The sequence below is a fragment of the Oncorhynchus masou genome, chromosome 25 (assembly GCF_036934945.1).
Source record: "Oncorhynchus masou masou isolate Uvic2021 chromosome 25, UVic_Omas_1.1, whole genome shotgun sequence".
NCBI lineage: Eukaryota > Metazoa > Chordata > Actinopteri > Salmoniformes > Salmonidae > Oncorhynchus > Oncorhynchus masou.
In genome coordinates, this window is record NC_088236.1 from 40,383,241 (window position 1) to 40,402,775 (window position 19,535).

Consider the following 19,535-nt stretch of genomic DNA (forward strand, 5'->3'; position numbering starts at 1 on the left):
AGACCCTCGCCATCCCCCAAATCCCTTCCAAACCTCCCCAACCTCAATGACCCTACACTTCAATATTTCCCTCTCTAACATACATACAACAATATAACAACACATGCTCCACCGTTTCATCGACCATACACTCCAGACGCAAACCATTCCCATGCTTGCCAACCAGATGTAATGACGAGTTCAATGTACAATGTTCTTAGCGCAATCGAGCAAATACCACCTCTTCCTTCCTAATCTGAACTTTGAATCTTGGTCCACCAACCTTCCTTTGGAGGGCATATAAAGGCTCTGATCCTACATTTGGCCTCACCTCTACCCAGTGGAACATTAATATCAATTATATCTCGTTTCAAAGCTCTTTTGCCTAACTGGTCTACAGTTTCATTCCCTTCCACACCCGAATGTGCTGGGACCCAGCAGAATATCACTACTACACCCATTCTCTCAATTCTCCATAATTACATGAATACCTCCAATAGTAGGTCACTCCTATTAGATTTACCAGATTGTAAACTATTCCATACTGACAGAGAGAGAATCTGAGCATACTATAATTCTAACAGGTTGTTTGTCCTTCACCCACTGGAGGGCAACTACTATTGCCAACAGTTCAACTGAGTATACTGCCAGTTCATCTAGTCTTCTACATATCTGCACATCAAATTCAGGAACACAAACGCCTGCTCCTCTGCACCCACTATCTGGATCCTTGGATCCATCTATGAAAAATGGTAAAAAGCATAAATACTTTTACCAATGTAATTGTCAACCAGTTTCCCTATATATCACTGACTTCTGACCAATCTTTCCTTTTCTCTACCAAGGTTAGATCAAGAACCGGATCTGGGAGTAACCATGGAGGAACCAGTTTTGCCCACAAATTCTCTATAGGATTGAGGTCAGGGCTTTGTGATGGCCACTCCAATACCTTGACTTTGTTGTCCTTAAGCCATTTCGCCACAACTTTGGAAGTATGCTTTGGGTCACTGTCCATTTGGAAGACCCATTTGTGACCAATCTTTAACTTCCTGACTGATGTCTTAAGATGTTGCTTCAATATATCCGCATAATATTCCTCCACATGATGTCATCTATTTTGTGAAGTGCACCAGTCCCTCCTGCAGCAAACACCCCCACAACATGATGCTGCCACCCCCGTGCTTCACTGTTGGGATGGTGTTCTTTGGCTTGTAAGCCCACCCTTTTTCCTCCTAACACAACAATGGTCATTATGGCCAAATAGTTATATTTTTGTTTCATCAGACCAGAGGACATTTCTCCAAAAAGTATGATCTTTGTCCCCATGTGCAGTTGCAAACTGTAGTCTGGCTTTTTTTAATGCCGGTTTTGGAGCAGTGGCTTCTTCCTTGCTGAGCGGCCTTTCAGGTTATGTCGATATAGGACTTGTTTTACTGTGGATATAGATACTTTTTGTACCTGTTTCCTTCAGCATCTTCACAAGGTCTTTTGCTTTTGTTCTGGGATTGATTTGTACTTTTCGCACCAAAGTACGTTCATTTCTAGGAGACAGAACGCGTCTCCTTCCTGAGCAGTATGAAGCTGCATGGTCCCATGATGTTTATACTTGCGTACTATTGTTTGTACAGATGAACGTGGTACCTTCAGGCATTTGGAAATTGCACAGTCAACTTAGTGTATGTAAACTTCTGACCCACTGAAATTGTGATGCAGTGAATTCATCTGTCTGTAAACAATTGTTGGAAAAATTACTTGTGTCGTGCACAAAGTAGATGTCCTAACCGACTTGCCAAAACTATTTTTTTGCTAACAAGAAATTTGTGAAGTGGTTGAAAAACGAGTTTTAATGACCCCAACCTAACTGTATGTAAACTTTCGACTTCAACTGTATATCGCTCATTGAACCATGGACCAAAATATTTATACTTAGAAACCCTCCCCATAGACTGTCCATACAGAAACAACTGTATATTATCAGCAACTTTCTTCTTCGAGAACAACAAGACTTCGCCACTGACAATTTATACCCCAGTCAATCGACCATCTTTCAACATCCACTATAGCTTGTTGAATAGATTTGATCACGAGACATTCCTTCCCCTCTTCCAAATAGCTCCATTATAAGCATAGGGAAGCCCCAACACCCCTACCTACATTTGAAAACCCACTGTTAATCGTAATGTTGAACAAAATAGGACTCCATAGGCATCAGATAAAATGGATCCTATTTTAACTTTGAAAGAGGGATTAAATAAAGCCAAAACCTATGCAGGCTATACCTGCATCAAACAAAGACAACTACCCACAAATAAATACAAAAAAGGGGGGGATGCCTAAGTATGATTCCCAATCAGAGACAACGATAGACAGCTGTCCCTGATTGAGAACCCTACCCGGCCAAAACATAGAAACAAAGAACATAGAATTTCCCAGCCGAGTCACACCCTGATCAACCAAACATAGAGAATAAAAAGATCTCTACGGTCAGGGCGTGACACACAGCTTATTAAGGTTGAATGCATCTCATCTATGGTGAAAAACAGCATCCAAAGAAGAGTCAAAAGTATCCTTTTTCTTATACACATTAACATGAGCATTTAAAATCTCAAAGTAACCCCACTATGTACCCTAACAAATGTCTACTCCAACAAGTCCGATTTTTCTTCATCAGTTTCAGCAATTTTTGGATCAAAACCTGGAATTTGAGTCAAAATATGAACTTGCTTCTTTCAGTTATCTTCTTCAACATAGACTATACATCCCCCAGCTCAGTAGCCCTGCCTATTGTAGAGCAGAACTGTCTCCATGCATTTCTCTTGACAGACTTAACGACCCTACGTACTTAAAGCCCTCTTCCTTTGGAAATCAAGTAGATTCTCAGGAGTCATATTGCTATGCAACACTCTGTAAGCCCTATTTCTTTCTCAAATAGCTACAGCGCACTCTTCAGTCCACCAAGGAACCACCTTCCTTTTTCCCCCCCACCCACTTCACTCACTGGCACATATAAATTCGCAGCACACAAAATCAGAGCTGTCGCATAGGCTGCACAAAGACAGCTCTCCAACAGACTTTGAGGCAATGATCACCAAACTTTTCCCAGTCTGCTTTATGAAAAGCACCATCTTCTGACCGATACTCTATCTGGAATAGTAACATCAAAGTTAATGAAATCAGGAAATGATTACGTCCAACAGTCGAATCATTCATTACATTACATTCACACAAAGATGCAATAGAGTTAGAAGCCAGTGTGAGGTCCAGGCAGGATGTAACCCCTCTAACAACATCGACTCTTGTACCACATCCATCGTTAAGACATACTAATGCTGGTTTCCATCATATCTTCCACAATAGTACCATCAGCATCTGTATGTGTGCTTCCCATGAACTACTATGTGTATTAAAGTTGACATACCATATCTCTCTAGTGCCCAACTCTCCTGATATTTCATCAAACATTGCTACAGATAGTTGATGACTAGGGTTGTGAAAATGTTGTAACTTAATATTACTACCTGCACTGTAGATTCCCACCCCCACACATTCATATGAGACAGTTATATTATGATATGCAAGACCTTCCCTTAGCACACTCACCACCCTGTCCAATCTATCAGATCTGATTGATCAATAACCAGAAATAATACAATCAAGATGTGGTCTAAGCCATGTTTCTTCAAAACATATCACATCAGGGTTGATCTCTAAATCAATGACATATTTCTTAAAACTCCTGACCGTTAGCAATAAGGCTTCTGTCATTCCACTGAAGGATAACAAAAACCATAACTCTAATTATCATCATACTGAGACATTCCATCATTAGTATTATTATTAGGCGTCAACATGTGAGAACAAGATTTGTGAACAGGTCTAGTATCCGTGTCTGGACCAACATAAGCAACATTTCCTACAGTAGGTCCACTTATTCCAGGAGAAGCCCTATTGTCTCCATCATTCTGCCTAATAGTTCCATCAATCTGCCTTGCAGCCACTGCATAAGAGTCATTATGAGTCATTTTTATATCTTTGGGCCTCTCTAGCCTTTTTCTGTACCTGGCATCCATCAAATGTGGCACTCTGTTCCCACCCCAATTACAACAGTTAAACCTCGACATTGTTCCCACATTCACCATAATCATGTGCCCCTCTACACTTGGCACATCCTTTCTTTCCTTTGCACAGAGCCACTACATGTCCCATTCATTGGCATTTAAAACACCTTAATGGAGGTGGGCCAAACTCTCTTAACAATGAAAACCAGGAAGCCCATCTGTACTTTCTTACATAAAACCTTCTCAAACATTAATAGTACTGACAGGCTTTCTCCTACTGAACAGACGTTTGGATTCAACCATTATGCCCCCTCTACATTTCCTTTGAAATAAACCTATGGACATAGATAGTGAAACCCCAGAAATGCCCCCCACCCCCCTCAGTTTAGCCGAAGCTCGTTGACATGACTTGTGGTTTTCTTCCCATTGGGAGTTTTTATTTTCAGAATCTTAGGGTTTAGATGAGACAGACCCCCGTGGTCGCATCATACACGAGTACAATTTGACACATCACTACAATGTTTTTTCACTTCACGTTCTCAACACTAAAAGTGCCACTGCTGTTAGCAGCGTTTATAGCAGGGCCATTATTTTTCCTTTTCACTTTCATCCCCACCCACACCATCAGGACTATCATTAATGTCGACCACAGTCCTGCACAGCTGTTTCTAAAACCGCCTACCACAATATAATACGTTGGATTCTATTTCACTTCCTCGTTTGAGGTCGAACCCCTCGAATGCCGACCGCTTTGTCGTGGAACACTCAGGCCTTGTAAAGCAGCTGCTTCGTCTTGATGTTCATCTTTGTTAGTAGTTTACTGAGCTTTTCCTTTTCAAACAAGCGCGCTCTTCCAGCCACCATCCACAGACACTTCCTCACCTGACAGCCTCTCACCCCTCCGAAGCTAGCCACAACAAGGATTAGCCACAATAGTGGAATTTGCCTTTCCTCTTCAAAATAAAATGAAAGTGATTCAAACGGATACAAAAATAGTGGAATTGCGACATATTTGGACTAGATAATGCTCAACAAGGTGGGAATGTTGTTATATAAATGCAACGAAAGACAATCATTTAAAATGTTGAAATCGCACTGATTATGTATTAGATTATGTATTAGAACTGCATTGGGGGTTATACTTCTATGCACTATACACCCTTATCTCCTGTATATGGATATCGGATCCATAAATTGGGGTATGAGTCTACTCGATGACACCCACAGATTACGATTCTGAAGAGTTTACACAAATATTAGCATCGTAGTTCATCATATTAGTGAACTCTAACTGTCAGATATCACCCCATTGTGCATAATGACATTCATATTGCAATGTACAGCCTTGCATATGGCCCTTGGGTACTCGGTAACATACTTTAAGATGGCAGGAGCAGTGGTTCCCTGTATGTCCCTGTCCCTGAACACCTCCAAAATAAAAGTAATGTGGTTTGATAAGAATGTCCCTCTGAGGGTTTAGACCTTGAGGTAGTCACCTCATAGAAGTACTTGGGAGTATGGCTAGACGGTACATTTTCCTTCTCAGCAAATATCAAATCTGTAGGCTAAGGTTAAATCTAGACTTGGTTTCCTCTATCGTAATCGCTCCTCTTTCATCCCAGCTGCCAAACTACCTTGATTCAGATGACCATCCTACCCATGCTAGATCATGGAGAAATAATTTATAGATCAGCAGGTAAGGGTGCTCTCGAGAGGCTTGATGTTCTTTACCATTCGGCCATCAGATTTGCCACCAATGCTCCTTATAGGACACATCACTGCACTCTATACTCCTCTGTAAACTGGACATCTCTGTATTCCTGCTGCAAGACCCACTGGTTTACGTTTATTTATAAAACCCGCTTAGGCCTCACTCCCCCGTCTCTGAGATATCTACTGCAGCCCTCATCCTCCACATACAACACCCGTTCTGTCAGTCACATTCTGTTAAAGGTCCCCAAAGCACACATCCCTGGGTTGCTCCTCTCTTCAGTTCGCTGCAGCTAGCGACTGGAACGAGCTGCAACAAACACTCAAACGGGACAGTTTTATCTCAATCTCTTCATTCAAAGACGCAATCATGGACACTCCTACTGACAGTTGTGGCTGCTTTGCGTGATGTTTTTTTGTTGTTGTCTCTACCTTCCTGCCCTTTGTGCTGTTGTCTGGGCCCAATAGTGTACCATGTTTTGTGCTGCTACCATGTTGTTGTCATGTTGTGTTGCTACCATGCTGTGTTGTCATGTGTTGCTGCCTTGCTATGTTGTTTTCTTATATCTCTCTTTATGTAGTGTTGTGTTGTCTCTCTTGTCGTGATGTGTGTTTTGTCCTATATTTATATGTCATTTATTTAAAAATGTTTTCATTTATAATCCCAGCCCCCGTCCCCGCAGGAGTTATTTTGCCTTTTGGTAGGCCATCATTGTAAACAAGAATTTGTTTTTAATTGACCTGCCTAGGTAAATAAAGGTAAACATAAAATTAAAAATAGGCTGCATAACTCGACAATTAGCCAGTTTATTATCAACGTCACTACAAATCCCAATTTCTCCCATCTAGGGGCAAGCCCTGGTAGCTCGCCGTGATCGTATAGTGGTTAGTACTCTGCGTTGTGGCCGCAGCAACCCCGGTTCGAATCCGGGTCACGGCATTGCGATACACAATGTCACGGCAAAAGGGCTCTGTTTTTAGATGTTTTTGAAAGCAACTAAGTCTTCCCTACAAAAAAAGAATCGAGTTAACTATCGCATAGCTTTTGGCCCACAGATAATGATCAGCAGACAAAACGCGAGGAGCCATGTGAGTGCAGCGCGCCGTGCGTAAATGGAATATTCCGATTCGCCAGCAGCCGGCGCACAAAGCAAACTAATTCTGCCCTTTCTGCCCTTCTCAACTCAAAGCACATGCAGCAGCAGAATGCTCATTGGTCTAAGTTTACAGCGGGAAGAAATGCGCTAACTCGAACCGTCGTTATGGAGATGCTTTTTGTGTATGGAAACAGTAGGAAGAAGAGTTCCACTGTTTAAAAATGTAGTGCATACCGGTATGTTAGTTTCATAGCGTTGATACACGAGACAGAGAGCTCGTTAGGTCAGTTAATCGTCCCGAAGAGGAGACTAACTTCGAAGTTCGAACATTGGTGAGTGATGTGGGCACTTTTGGACTAACCTACTTGCTTGGCACCTCACCTTGCTTTGTAAAAACTACAGCCAGCACACTTGCAAGAAGGTTAACTTATATAATGTAGCCAGGTGAGGTGAGAGACAAAATTATTATTTAAATGTTTTCAGCATTTTCCTCCCCTGGGTCCTCAACAATATCCCAGTGAATTCCTATTCCAAATTCAAAAGTTTTCATGACATGGTCTTTCACAACTGCCAGAACACTGCAGCTGTCAACATAACTGTAAAGCTATGACAGCTGTTGTTCTGTTGGCTCATCTATATTTATCATATTTGCTACACTGCAATGTGTGACATAGTGCCACCATCAGCAGTGTCAGGTTTCAGCACCAAAGCATGCAGCACACCCAGCCACAAGAGTAGGCTATCATTCATCAACAAAAAGCACGGAGGAAGGCAAGGTGTAAGCAAGGGAGTTGTCTTGTAATGTGCCACTGGTTTATACATTTGTAGACAAGGCTACTGAAGGTCTATTCGGTTGTGCCGCCTTGGGGACAGCACGCTCCAACATTAACCAAATGGAATGACCACTCACAGGGATTGCGCACACATGCCAGAGGTGAGAAGGAACCAGTTGAGGCGATGACATCATGCCTGTACGAGTGCCTGCGCGAGGTCGGGCTTCAGCGTCACTACCCTTGTTTTACCGCCATGGGACTGAGACGTGCTGGACACCTGTCTTTGCTCACCATGGGCGACTACTCGAGCGTGGGGGTCCACAGCATGGGGGACCGTGCCCGGCTGTTCCATCTGGTACAGCTGGTCAAGTCTCTGGAGGAAGAGGAGGACCATGGGGGCCACGATGACGATAGAGTTGTGATAACAAGAAAGACTTTCACTTCAGGCAGCAAAGTCCCCGTATGCAGGCAGCTAGATTTTGATGGTGATGGTGGGTCGAGCGAGCCCAAACGCGGATGGCTCAGTGACTATGACAGTCACAGGGAGGCTGGTGTCCACCCCTGCCCGAGCCCGAACACAGGGGTTAAACCGCAACCACGCTGCGACCTCAGCAGAGGGTCACCCGTACACAAAACCCACATCAGTGGGACGCCGATGCGTAGCTGTCCTCACAAGCAGACTGTCAGACGGACCACAGTGCACAGGAGCAACAGCAAAGTGACCCAGCGTCAGGGTGTCTGCATTTACAAGGAGGGGACGACCATCGGCAGTGGGCCAAGACCTGAGGTGCGCCGGGAGCCAGATGGGACATCCAGGAGGAAGGATGGGACATCCAGGAGGACGGATGAGCCCACATACATGTACACATCGAGGAGAACTATTGGCTGCAACTATGGTCTGCCCCTGAGTAGCCCGGTGTCAACCAGAAAGTAAGTTGTATTATGTTTCAATTGTGTATAATGCTGTTGTTGATAGTGTATGGGTCACTAGGCTGGTCGTCTCTGGTCTGCTGCTGTCTCTCCTTTCATCTGTTTTCCTACTTCATTTCTTTCATTCTACAAATAACTGCCCCTCACACTTGGTTAGTTGGAAAAGGTAACTCTCTCTTATTAATTATACTGTTGTTCAAAATACCTGTAATTTGTGCTTGTGTGTGTGTGTGTTGTAGGGAGGCAGGTGAGCAGAGGATCCGTGTGTGTGTGAGGAAGAGGCCCCTGACCAATGCTGAGAACAGGAGAGGGGAGGCAGACGTGGTCACAGCCCATGATAGAGATTCTGTGGTGGTCCATGAGAGCAAAGTGGCAGTGGACCTGACCCAGTACATACTCCAAGTAGGTACCAGGTCCAGTAGAGCCCTGCACAGGCATGAATTTAAAGTCAAGCTTCTACCCATGCTGGTGACGCTCAGGCCCTACCCTACCCAGGCCCGATTGCTTCTGCTAAATTTAAGACCCGGCCCGGCCCTGCCCGAAACCAGAAATAACTTCCCCTGTTAGTAAATCCATTAGCTGCTCCTTTTTCTCACTCACACTCTGCGTGCAGCACACTCTGCATGCGCTCTGCTCATGGTGCTCTGACTCTGTGAGTATCCATAGCAACGGCTCCGCTTGGGCTGCTCTGTTCAATGAAGAGACATGAGAGAGCTGTTAGCTACTTTTCGTCACTCTAAACTCCGTCAAAACTCAATGAGAATTATAATTTTGGCGAGATAATCTCTCCTGTCTTAAATTTGACAAGGTTGAAGCACTTCTGATGCAGCGTTATGATCTTAGTCAGATATGACTGTACTGCGCAGCAGAGCACGTGCAAATGGCTCATCTTCAACATTTTATTGGTTATTGATGAAGAAACAGGCCCTACGTGGCCGTAACCCGATGTATAATGTCGGGGCCTGTCGGGCTCGGGTTGAGTAGCAGAACTCTAATGTACAGTACACTCAGAGGCTACATCACACAGTCACAGAGGACAGAGTCTAGCAAGACTTGAATATAGCAATGTATACTGTACACACCGTGAATATACAGTATATAGGCACAATAAAGGAGACATTATGTATGTTTGTATATTATACAGATGTAGGATTTTAAATTTGGGCCAGTTTGCTACAGCAGAAAAATTATCCTGCAACAACAGGAAATGTGAATTATTATGTGGATAGTAGTTCATTTACATTGATACATTTTTCGTTAGGGTAAGTCAAGTCTGAATTTCAGAAATTACAAACTTTAGAAGCATTTTTAAAACGCAAATACACTACAAGCTTGCATTTCCTGCCGTGCAGGAAAATTCTCAGCAACAAAAGAGTGATCAAATTAAGATCCTATATCTCTATGTTTGGATGTACTGTGTACAAAGCCAGGGTTGTACATTTTGGGGAATATTCAGAGGTGGAAACTCTTTGTGGGAATATATGGGAATTAACTGGAATATATGGGAATTAACGGAAATATATGCAAATTAATATGAATACCATTTAAATGTAGATGTATTTTGCATTGGATATATTTACCATATCATATGGAAACAGAAACATAAACCTTTTACCTTATCATAAGTAGACGTAATTGCAAATGATTAAATCCTTCTAGTATAAATTTAAAAAACAATTTAGTTACGAATTGAACTCTAATTAAAAGAGTTGACTTTTCACATGGATGATTTCACTGAACAACAAAAGAAAGGGAATATTGAATGATCCCCAATGATCCATTGCATCTCCCAAAAACATTTGCAACATATATCTGTAAAATGATATTCAAGAAACTAAAGCATTTGGTTGTCTTCGTCTCAGGCTTTCATGTCTTCTCCCTGGACCTCCTCAATGTCCACCTCTTGAACATCAGACTCTGAGGCCTCAACCCTGTTTAGGATGGCTCGTTGTTTAAAAAAAGGCTAAAATTAGCCCGGAATGCCACCAATTTTTCAACCCTTGTATTGCTCAGCCTGTTGTGTGCTTTGGTGTGTGTGTTCCCAAACAAGCACCAGTTGAGCTTGGAGGCGACTGATGTTGGTGGGATTTGGAGGATGATGGAAGCAACAGGGGAAAGAGCCTCAGATCCACAAAGTGAGATTTGTTGGCACGACTGCCATATTGCATCTCCATCCCAAAGCCCTTGCTTGGAAGTGTACTTCGCCAGACTGCCAAGAACCTTGCCCTCATCCAGGCCAAGGTGGCGAGACACGGTAGTGGTGACACCATAGGCCTTGTTGATCTCTGCACCAGACAGGATGCTCTTGCCAGCATACTTGGGGTCCAACATGTACGCTGCGGCGTGTATGGGCTTCAGTCAGAAGTCTTCAGGCTTTTTGATGTATTTCAGAAATGCAGTTTCCTCTGCTTGGAGCAACAGTGAAGTGGGCTGGGCAGTACGGATTTCTTCTCTTACATCTGCAAGCAGAGTCTGAACATCAGACAGGATGGCATTGTCTTGCTCAATCCGTGCAATGGCTATTGCTATTGGTTTCAGGAGTTTCAGGCTGCTTACCACTCTCTTCCAAAATACATCACCCAGGAGGATCCTTGATGGGGCTGTCTATATCGGCAGACTGTGATATGGCCATTTCTTGGAGAGACTCCTTCCCCTCCAGGAGACTGTCAAACATGATGACAACACCACCCCAACATGTGTTGCTGGGCAGCTTCAATGTGGTGCTCTTATTCGTCTCACTTTGCTTGGTGAGGTAGATTGCTGCTATAACTTGATGACCCTTCACATACCTAACCATTTCCTTGGCTCTCTTGTAGAGTGTTTCCATTGTTTTCAGTGCCATGATATCTTTGAGGAGTAGATTCAATGCATGAGCAGCACAGCCAATGGGTGTGATGTGAGGGTAGGACTCCTCCACTTTAGACCAAGCAGCCTTCATGTTCGCAGCATTGTCTGTCACCAGCGCAAATACCTTCTGTGGTCCAAGGTCATTGATGACTGCCTTCAGCTCATCTGCAATGTAGAGACTGGTGTGTCTGTTGTCCCTTGTGTCTGTGCTCTTGTAGAATACTGGTTTTGGGGTGGAGATGATGTAGTTAATTATTCCTTGCCCACGAACATCCAACCACCCGTTAGAGATTATTGCAACACAGTCTGCTTTCTCTATGATTTGCTTGACCTTCACTTGCACTCTGTTAAACTCTGCATCCAGCAAATGCGTAGATAAAGCATGTCTGGTTGGAGGGGTGTATGCTGGGCGAAGAACATTCAGAAACCTCTTCCAATACACATTGCCTGTGAGCATCAGAAGTGAACCAGTTGCATACACAGCTCGAGCAAGACATTCATCAGCATTTCTCTGACTACGTTCTTCCATTGAGTCAAAAAAAACTTCTGATTCCAGGAGGACCATGAGCTGTTGCCATCGATAAGGTGTCTGATTCATAATTTTCCCCGCAAATAGAAGTAGAGGGACTTTTGTCAAAGGTTGCTTGTTGTGAGCGCTGAGGGAACCTTATGCACTTGGCCAGATAATTCTTTTTTGCATTCTTCACATATGATTTGGCACAGTATTTGCAAATGTACACAGCTTTTCCTTCTACATCAGCTGCAGTGAAATGTCTCCACACATCAGATAGTGCCCGTGGCATTTTCATGTAAAGGTTAGAAAAAAATAAGTTTAAAAATTAAAATACAATTCCATGTACAGATAAATAGTTAAGCAGTTAGATTAAACAACTCATTTGTAAGATACATGTTTTATAATGAAACATGTATGGAAACAGGTGAATTAACACTCCTCAGTTAGCAGGCTCAAGCAAGCTAAAAACCCACATGGTAGAAAAACTAACTAGCAGAAATTGTTAACAAGTTAGAAATTATTTTAACACACTTTACTGTAGGCTACTATTTACTAGTTAACAAAAAATCATGTATGTCAAATAAAATATCTTCACCCCACCCAGTATTGTAATCAAAACTTACCAGAAAGCATGTAGTCCTTGGCTCAGACAGTGCAGTAGTGTGGGCACAATAGCATCTCATTAGTGAGCAAGATCTTGAGAATCAGCTGTACATGTGATGCAAGAATGCACTGTGCATACAGAATGTTGCAATTCCATTGAATTGGGGATTGTTTATCCAAATATGCCACAAGACTTAGAATTGCCTTATGTCTATCCTAAACTGTTATAAGCTAACTTTTTTGGATGAATTTAAGCAAAATTCCCTAAATTCATCCTAAATTCCCATGGAAAATTTCCGTAAAGTTCCTGTAAAGTTTCCTACCCTTTGCAACCCAAGTTAAGGTACATAAATATAATTCATATAGCTTCAGGCCCCCTGTTCCTTGTAACACAGTGTTGATCTGTGTGTGTGTCTGCACTCTTCTCTGGTCCCCTCCACAGCACAGGTTTCATTATGATGAGGTGTTTGGGGAAGAGAGCTCCAATGTGGATGTGTACCTGAAAACAGCCTTTCCGCTGATACAGCATGTCCTCAACGGGTAAGGAACCTTGTGTTGTGTTCATTGGGTTCTAAACAAAAGAAAACGGGGAGGGACTCCAACAAGAAAGGTCTGTCGGTGTTAGCCATACTCCCCGCGTGTGTAAGACCCCTGCTGTAACACCATGATGTAGCTGCAGAGGAGCAACTAGGTGTTGTTTACCGTAATGTACCCTAAAACAGTTGCGCTCAAACAGATCAAACAGGTCGAGAGCTTCAAGTTCCTCAGTGCCCACATCACTAAAGAACTAGCATGGTCCACACACATTAACACAGTCGTGAAGAGGGCATGGCAACGCCTCTTCCCCCTCAGGAGGCAGAGAAGATCTTGACTGGCTGCATCTTGACTGGCTGCATCACCACTTGGTATGGCAACTGCTTGGCATCTGAACGCAAGGCGCTGCAAAGAGTAGTGCGTACGCCCAGGACACAGGGTTCTCACAAATTGCTTGATGTTCTTAAAGTACTTGAATTTGGCACTCTGAAATTCAAGTACTGGAATACCTTAAAAAGCAGACATTTTCTCAGGTTGGTACTTGAAAAGTACTTGAATTAAAATGAGAGGAGAACAGATAATGTATTGGTCTTGCAAATTAATTTCCATGCAGACTACTGAGTTTTATTGCCTCACGTGTTTCGTGCTGTGGTTGCCAGGCGAGCTCGCTCATTCCACCCTCACTGCCACTCAGCCAGGTAGGTACAGAACTGACTGATTAGGCGCCGCCAAACATCACATCAATAGCTAAACTGCCGGGAAAATGTAGATTCAAACCTGGCTTTTGTGCATATGGAACACTTATGGGCTCTTTTATTTCAGCTCATGAAACATGGGACCAACACATGACATGTTGCGTTTTATATTTTTGCTAAGCATCGTTTACTCACCTTTTTTTACCACTACATCACCCAACCAACCCACACCATGTAAGGTGCAAATAAATGCATCAGACTGGATGAATCGGCCCTGAAGAGCCACATGAAGGGGGAAAGACAACGCTGCATCCTGCACTGGCGCCAGTTCTACATTAGGGGACTTTTTCTCTGCAACAACATCCAGAGCTTTTCATTCACAGGGCGCCGGCTATATTCTGCTCATGCCCTATCTGGTGGCCGTTCACTTGCCATTTCCCTCGCACAGCCCACCCAGTCATTAAGCTGGAGTTGTGTAGTAATGTGAATAAGAAATGTGTGTTCACCAGTAGCATGTCCCGAAACTCTGCTATTCAAATGACAAAATCATCAGTACTGACTTACCACCTATGTATGTAGTAAATACATATTTTTTTCATGAGATTGTGGCGATATACTGCCATCTGTTGGCGACTAGAAACAATTCCATAATATGAACTAATACAAAATGAATGGTCCTTGAATATGACTTGCCACTGTCTGTAAGAACCCTGAGTACACCACTGGGGCCGAGCTCCCTGCCATCCAGCAACTCTATACCAGGCGGTGTTAGAGGAAGGCCCTAAAAATTTTCAAAGACTTCCGCCATCCAAGTCACTGACCGTTATGACCAAGTCTGGAACCAACAGGACCCTGAACAGCTTCTACCCCCATGCTATAAGACTGCTAATAGTTAGTTAAATAGTGAAGCAATATCTACCTGTAATATCTGCACTGACCCTTTTTGCAATAATCTCTTTTAACTCATCACATACGCTGAGGTTACTGTTTATTATCGATCCCGTTGCCTAGTCCCTTTATTCCGACCTACGAGTACATATGAAGTCGGAAGTTTACATACACGTAGGTTGTTGTTCTTGTTAACAAATGTGGTGGAGAATCTTAACAAAATGTAACACTTACAAGAACTTGTGAATTCAATATAGGCTTTTAATACAAACATATCAGAAGCCTAGATGGTCCGCGGAACACACACTTGTCCAGAGCACTGGCTCTGATTTATACACATACAACATATGAGTCCATCCCACATGCAAATTAAGTTACTTCCTTCAGTCCATCTGCCACCATTATATCCCAATCTGTGCATCCTGCTTGTTCAGCTCGATAACGCCCATATCTGCTTTCAGTCAAGATATAATAGTGGCAGGATGTCTTCATGTCCCCAAAATAATACATGCCCATCTTATGCTATGGGTCCCCTTACGTTCAGCCTGGTGTGTTCTTTGGTATGTCTGTCCTCATTAGGACTCGTAGACTATGTGTCTCTTCTGACATTCCTTCAGCATCTTCATGTCCTAAAAATATATGGCCTATGTCTATAGTTTATCAGTTGGTCATTTGGCTGACCCCCTCCTTTGTATGTCCCTCTGACCTTGGTTTGTCCAACTGTCCTATGCTCTCATGGCCTTACTCTGGCCTCCTGTCCTATACAATAGACAATGCATTTACCAGAATGGCAAATGCACTCTAAGTGTATCTTTCTCTTGTGGTACAGTATTAAGTTTCTCCCTATATGTACATCTTTCTCCCACACAAACTATAGTTTTGTTATAGCAAAAGTAGATGTCCTAACCGACTATAGCAAGTCGGTTAGGACATCTACTGTGCGCATGACACAAGTATTTTTTTCCGACAATTGTTTACAGACAGATTATTTCACTTATAATTCACTGTATCACAATTCCAGTGGGTCAGAGGTTTACATACACTAAGTTGACTGTGCCTTTAAACAGCTTGCAAAATTCCAGAAAATTATGTCATGGCTTTAGAAGGCTTCTGATAGGCTAATTGACATCATTTGAGTCAATTGGAGGTGTACCTGTGGATGTATATCAAGGCCTACCTTCAAACTCAGTGCCTCTTTGCTTGACATCATGGGAAAATCAAAAGAAATCAGCCAAGACCTCACAAAAGAAATTGTAGACCTCCACAAGTCTGGTTCATTCTTGGGAGCAATTTCCAAATGCCTGAAGATACCACGTTCATCTGTACAAACAATAGTACGCAAGTATAAACACGCAGCCATCATAGCACTCAGGAAGGAGACACGTTCTGTCTCCTAGAGATGAACGTACTTTGGTGCGAAAAGTGCAAATCAATCCCAGAACAACAGCAAAGGACCTAGTGAAGATGCTGGAGGAAACGGGTACAAAAGTATCCATATCCACAGTAAAATGAGTCCTATATTGACATTTTTTTTTTTTACCTTTATTTAACCAGGCAAGTCAGTTAAGAACACATTCTTATTTTCAATGACAGCCTGGGAACAGTGGGTTAACTGCCTGTTCAGGGGCAGAACGACAGATTTGTACCTTGTCAGCTCGGGGGTTTGAAACTTGCAACCTTCCGGTTACTAGTCCAACGCGCTAACCACTAGGCTACCCTGCCGCCCCGGCCAATCCTATAGAAAATGTGAAAGCAGGTGCAAGCAAGGAGGCCTATACAAACCTGACACCAGCTCTGTCAGGCGGAATAGGCCAAAATTCACCAGACTTATTGTAGGAAGCTTGTGGAAGGCTACCCGTAACGACATAACCTGAAAGGCCACTCAGCTAGAAAAATCCACTGCTCCAAAACCGCCATTTGGGGACAAAGATAGTACTTTTTGGAGGAATGTCTTCTGGTCTGAAAAATAGAACTGTTTGGCCATAATGACCATTGTTATCTTTGGAGGTAAAAGGGGGACGCTTGCAAGCCGAAGAACACCATCCCAACAGTGAAGCACGGGGGTGGTAGCTTCATGTTGTGTGGGTGCTTTGCTGCAGGAGGGACTGGTGCACTTCACAAAATAGATGGCATCATGAGGGGGAAAATGATGTGGATATATTGAAGCAACATCTCAAGACATCAGTCAGGAAATTAAAGCTTGGTCGCAAATGGGTCTTCCAAATGGACAATGACCCCAAGCATACTTCCAAAGTTGTGGCAAAATGGCTTAAGGACAACAAAGTCAAGGTATTGGAGTGGCCATCACAAAGCCCTGTACTCAATCCTATAGAAAATGTGAAAACAGGTGCAAGCAAGGAGGCCTACAAACCTGACTCCATTACACCAGCTCTGTCAGGAGGAATAGGCCAAAATTCACCAGACTTATTGTAGGAAGCTTGTGGAAGGCTACCCGTAACGTTTGACCCAAGTTAAACAATTTAAAGGCAACGCTACCAAATACTAATGCAGTGTATGTAAACTTCTGACCCACTGGGAAAGTGATGAAAGAAATAAAAGCTGAAATAAATCATTCTCTCTAATATTATTCTGACATTTGACATTCTTAAAATGATGTGGTGATCCTAACTGACCTAAGACAGGGGATTTTTACTAGGATTAAATGTCAGGAATTGTGAAAAATTGAGATTATTTGGCTGAGGTGTATGTAAACTTCAGACTTCAACTGTACATATCTATCTAAATTACCTCATACCCCTGCGCATCGACTCAGTACTAATTGTGTTATTATTTGTCTATTTTTCTGTTTCTTCGACTATTTCTCTATTTTTTTCTCTCTGCATTATTGGGAAGGGCCCCGTAAGTAAGAATTTCACTGTTAGTCTACACCTGTTGTTTACGAAGCATTAGATTTGATTTGTAATGGGATATTGTGTGACCTAGTTCTGTCTGTATGTACGTTGGCAGAGGCAAGGCCACTTGTTTTGCATACGGCCAGACGGGAGCAGGGAAGACACACACCATGCTGGGTTGTCCTCCTCAGAGACAGGGGCTATACGCTCTGGCTGCCAGGGACATATTTACCCAGCTGCACTCCACCCAGGACTGTGGCAACTCTGCAGTCACATCCCACGTCTATGTCAATGTCAGCTTCTTTGAGATCTACTGTGGCCAGCTCTACGACTTGTTGGACCGTAGAAAACGGTGCGTGTGTGATTGTTTATGTACTCAAGTTCAGGACTGACTTATCTCGACCAGTAGTTGTGACTTTGTTTTCAGAAAATATTTCATAATGTAACACTCTAACTTGGACTCTGACTCGAACACTAGAGGCTTGGGACTCGACTCGCACTCGAGGTTTAGTAAATTGACTACATCACTGAACATAACCCTGCTCTCTGATTGGTCCATTCTCGAGGTCGACCGATTATGATTTTTCAACCTTATCCCAATTATTGGAGGACCATTTTTTATATATATGTAATAATGACAATTACAACAATACTGAATGAACAATGAACACTTATTTTAACTTCATATAATACATAAATAAAATATATTAAGTCTCAAATAAATAATGAAACATGCTCAATTTGGTTTAAATAATGCAAAAACACAGGGTTGGAGAAGAAAGTAAAAGTAGAATATGTGCCATTTAAAAAAGCTAATGTTTAAGTTCCTTGCTCATAACATGAGAACATATGAAAGCTGGTGATTCAATATTCCCAGTTCTTCAATATTCCCAGTTAAGAAGTTTTAGGTTGTAGGAATTATGACGCATCACTGAACATAACCCTGCTCTCCGATTGGTCCATTCTCGAGGTCGACCGATTATGATTTTTCAACCTGATCCCAATTAGGTTGAAAAAAACAGACAAAACAAATGGAACATGAAAAATAGATCGATGATGGCTAGAAGACCGGTGACATCGACCGCAGAACACCGACCAAACCAGGAGAGGAGCCGACTTCGGTAGAAGTCGTGACATTGGCGAAGTAGGCAGTGATTCGATGATAAATTAACAGGCACCGCATTGATTATATGCAACACAGGACAAGCTAGTTAACCTAGTAATATCATCAACCATGTGTAGTTAACTAGTGATTATGTGAAGATTGATTGTTTTTTATACGATAAGTTTAATGCTAGCTAGCAACTTACCTTCGCTCCCTGTAATCGGCCATAATCGGCGTCCAAAAATGCAGATTACCGATTGTTATGAAAAATTGAAATCGGACCCAATTAATCGGCCAATTAATCACCTAATTAATTCCTTCATAATAACATTGAGCCAGTGAACCAGTTGAACCACAACCACTCAGTGAACCACTCAGGAAATAAGTGAACCAGTAAACCTCTGATTGGTCTCTTTATAATGACATCTGTGTCTTCTCTATGCAGCTTGTTTGCAAGGGAGGATGGGCACCAAGTGGTTCAGATAGCAGGGCTAAGAGAGGTCAAAGTGGAGTCTGTCAACTCATTGCTAGAGGTGAGACTTGTAATTCCTCTCTTCTCATTCTTCCTATTCTCGTCTGTTACACCTCCCTGTCTTGCTTTTTTGATTTATTTCCCTTCTTCATTCCATCCTCCTTTCATCGCTTCTCCTGCCTCCACCCCTCCTCATTCATCCTCCCCACCTTCTCCTCTCTCCGCCCTCCAGGTGATCTTGTGGGGTACAGGGGAGCGCACCCAGGGGGTAAGTGGAGTCAACCCTGTGTCGTCCCGCTCCCACGCTCTGCTCCAGATACAGCTCAGAGACTCTGGCCATCGGCCCACTGGCAGGTCAGTGTCACGTTATAATAACTTATAGGACAAAGTCGCCAAATTAGTTCCAGGTAGCAAAACTCATTTCCATATCTTTGTTTTGAGAGTGATATATAGAAAATGATCAACCAGGTATATGGAG

At 42.8% G+C, this 19,535-nt stretch overlaps 1 non-coding gene across 1 annotated transcript; it reads left to right on the forward strand.

The window, feature by feature from the left end:
* Positions 1-6,615: 6,615 nt before the first annotated feature.
* trnah-gug (transfer RNA histidin (anticodon GUG)) lies at positions 6,616-6,687 on the forward strand. The gene has a single exon. It is a non-coding gene; the product is annotated as a tRNA-His (tRNA).
* The last annotated feature ends 12,848 nt before the right edge of the window (positions 6,688-19,535 follow it).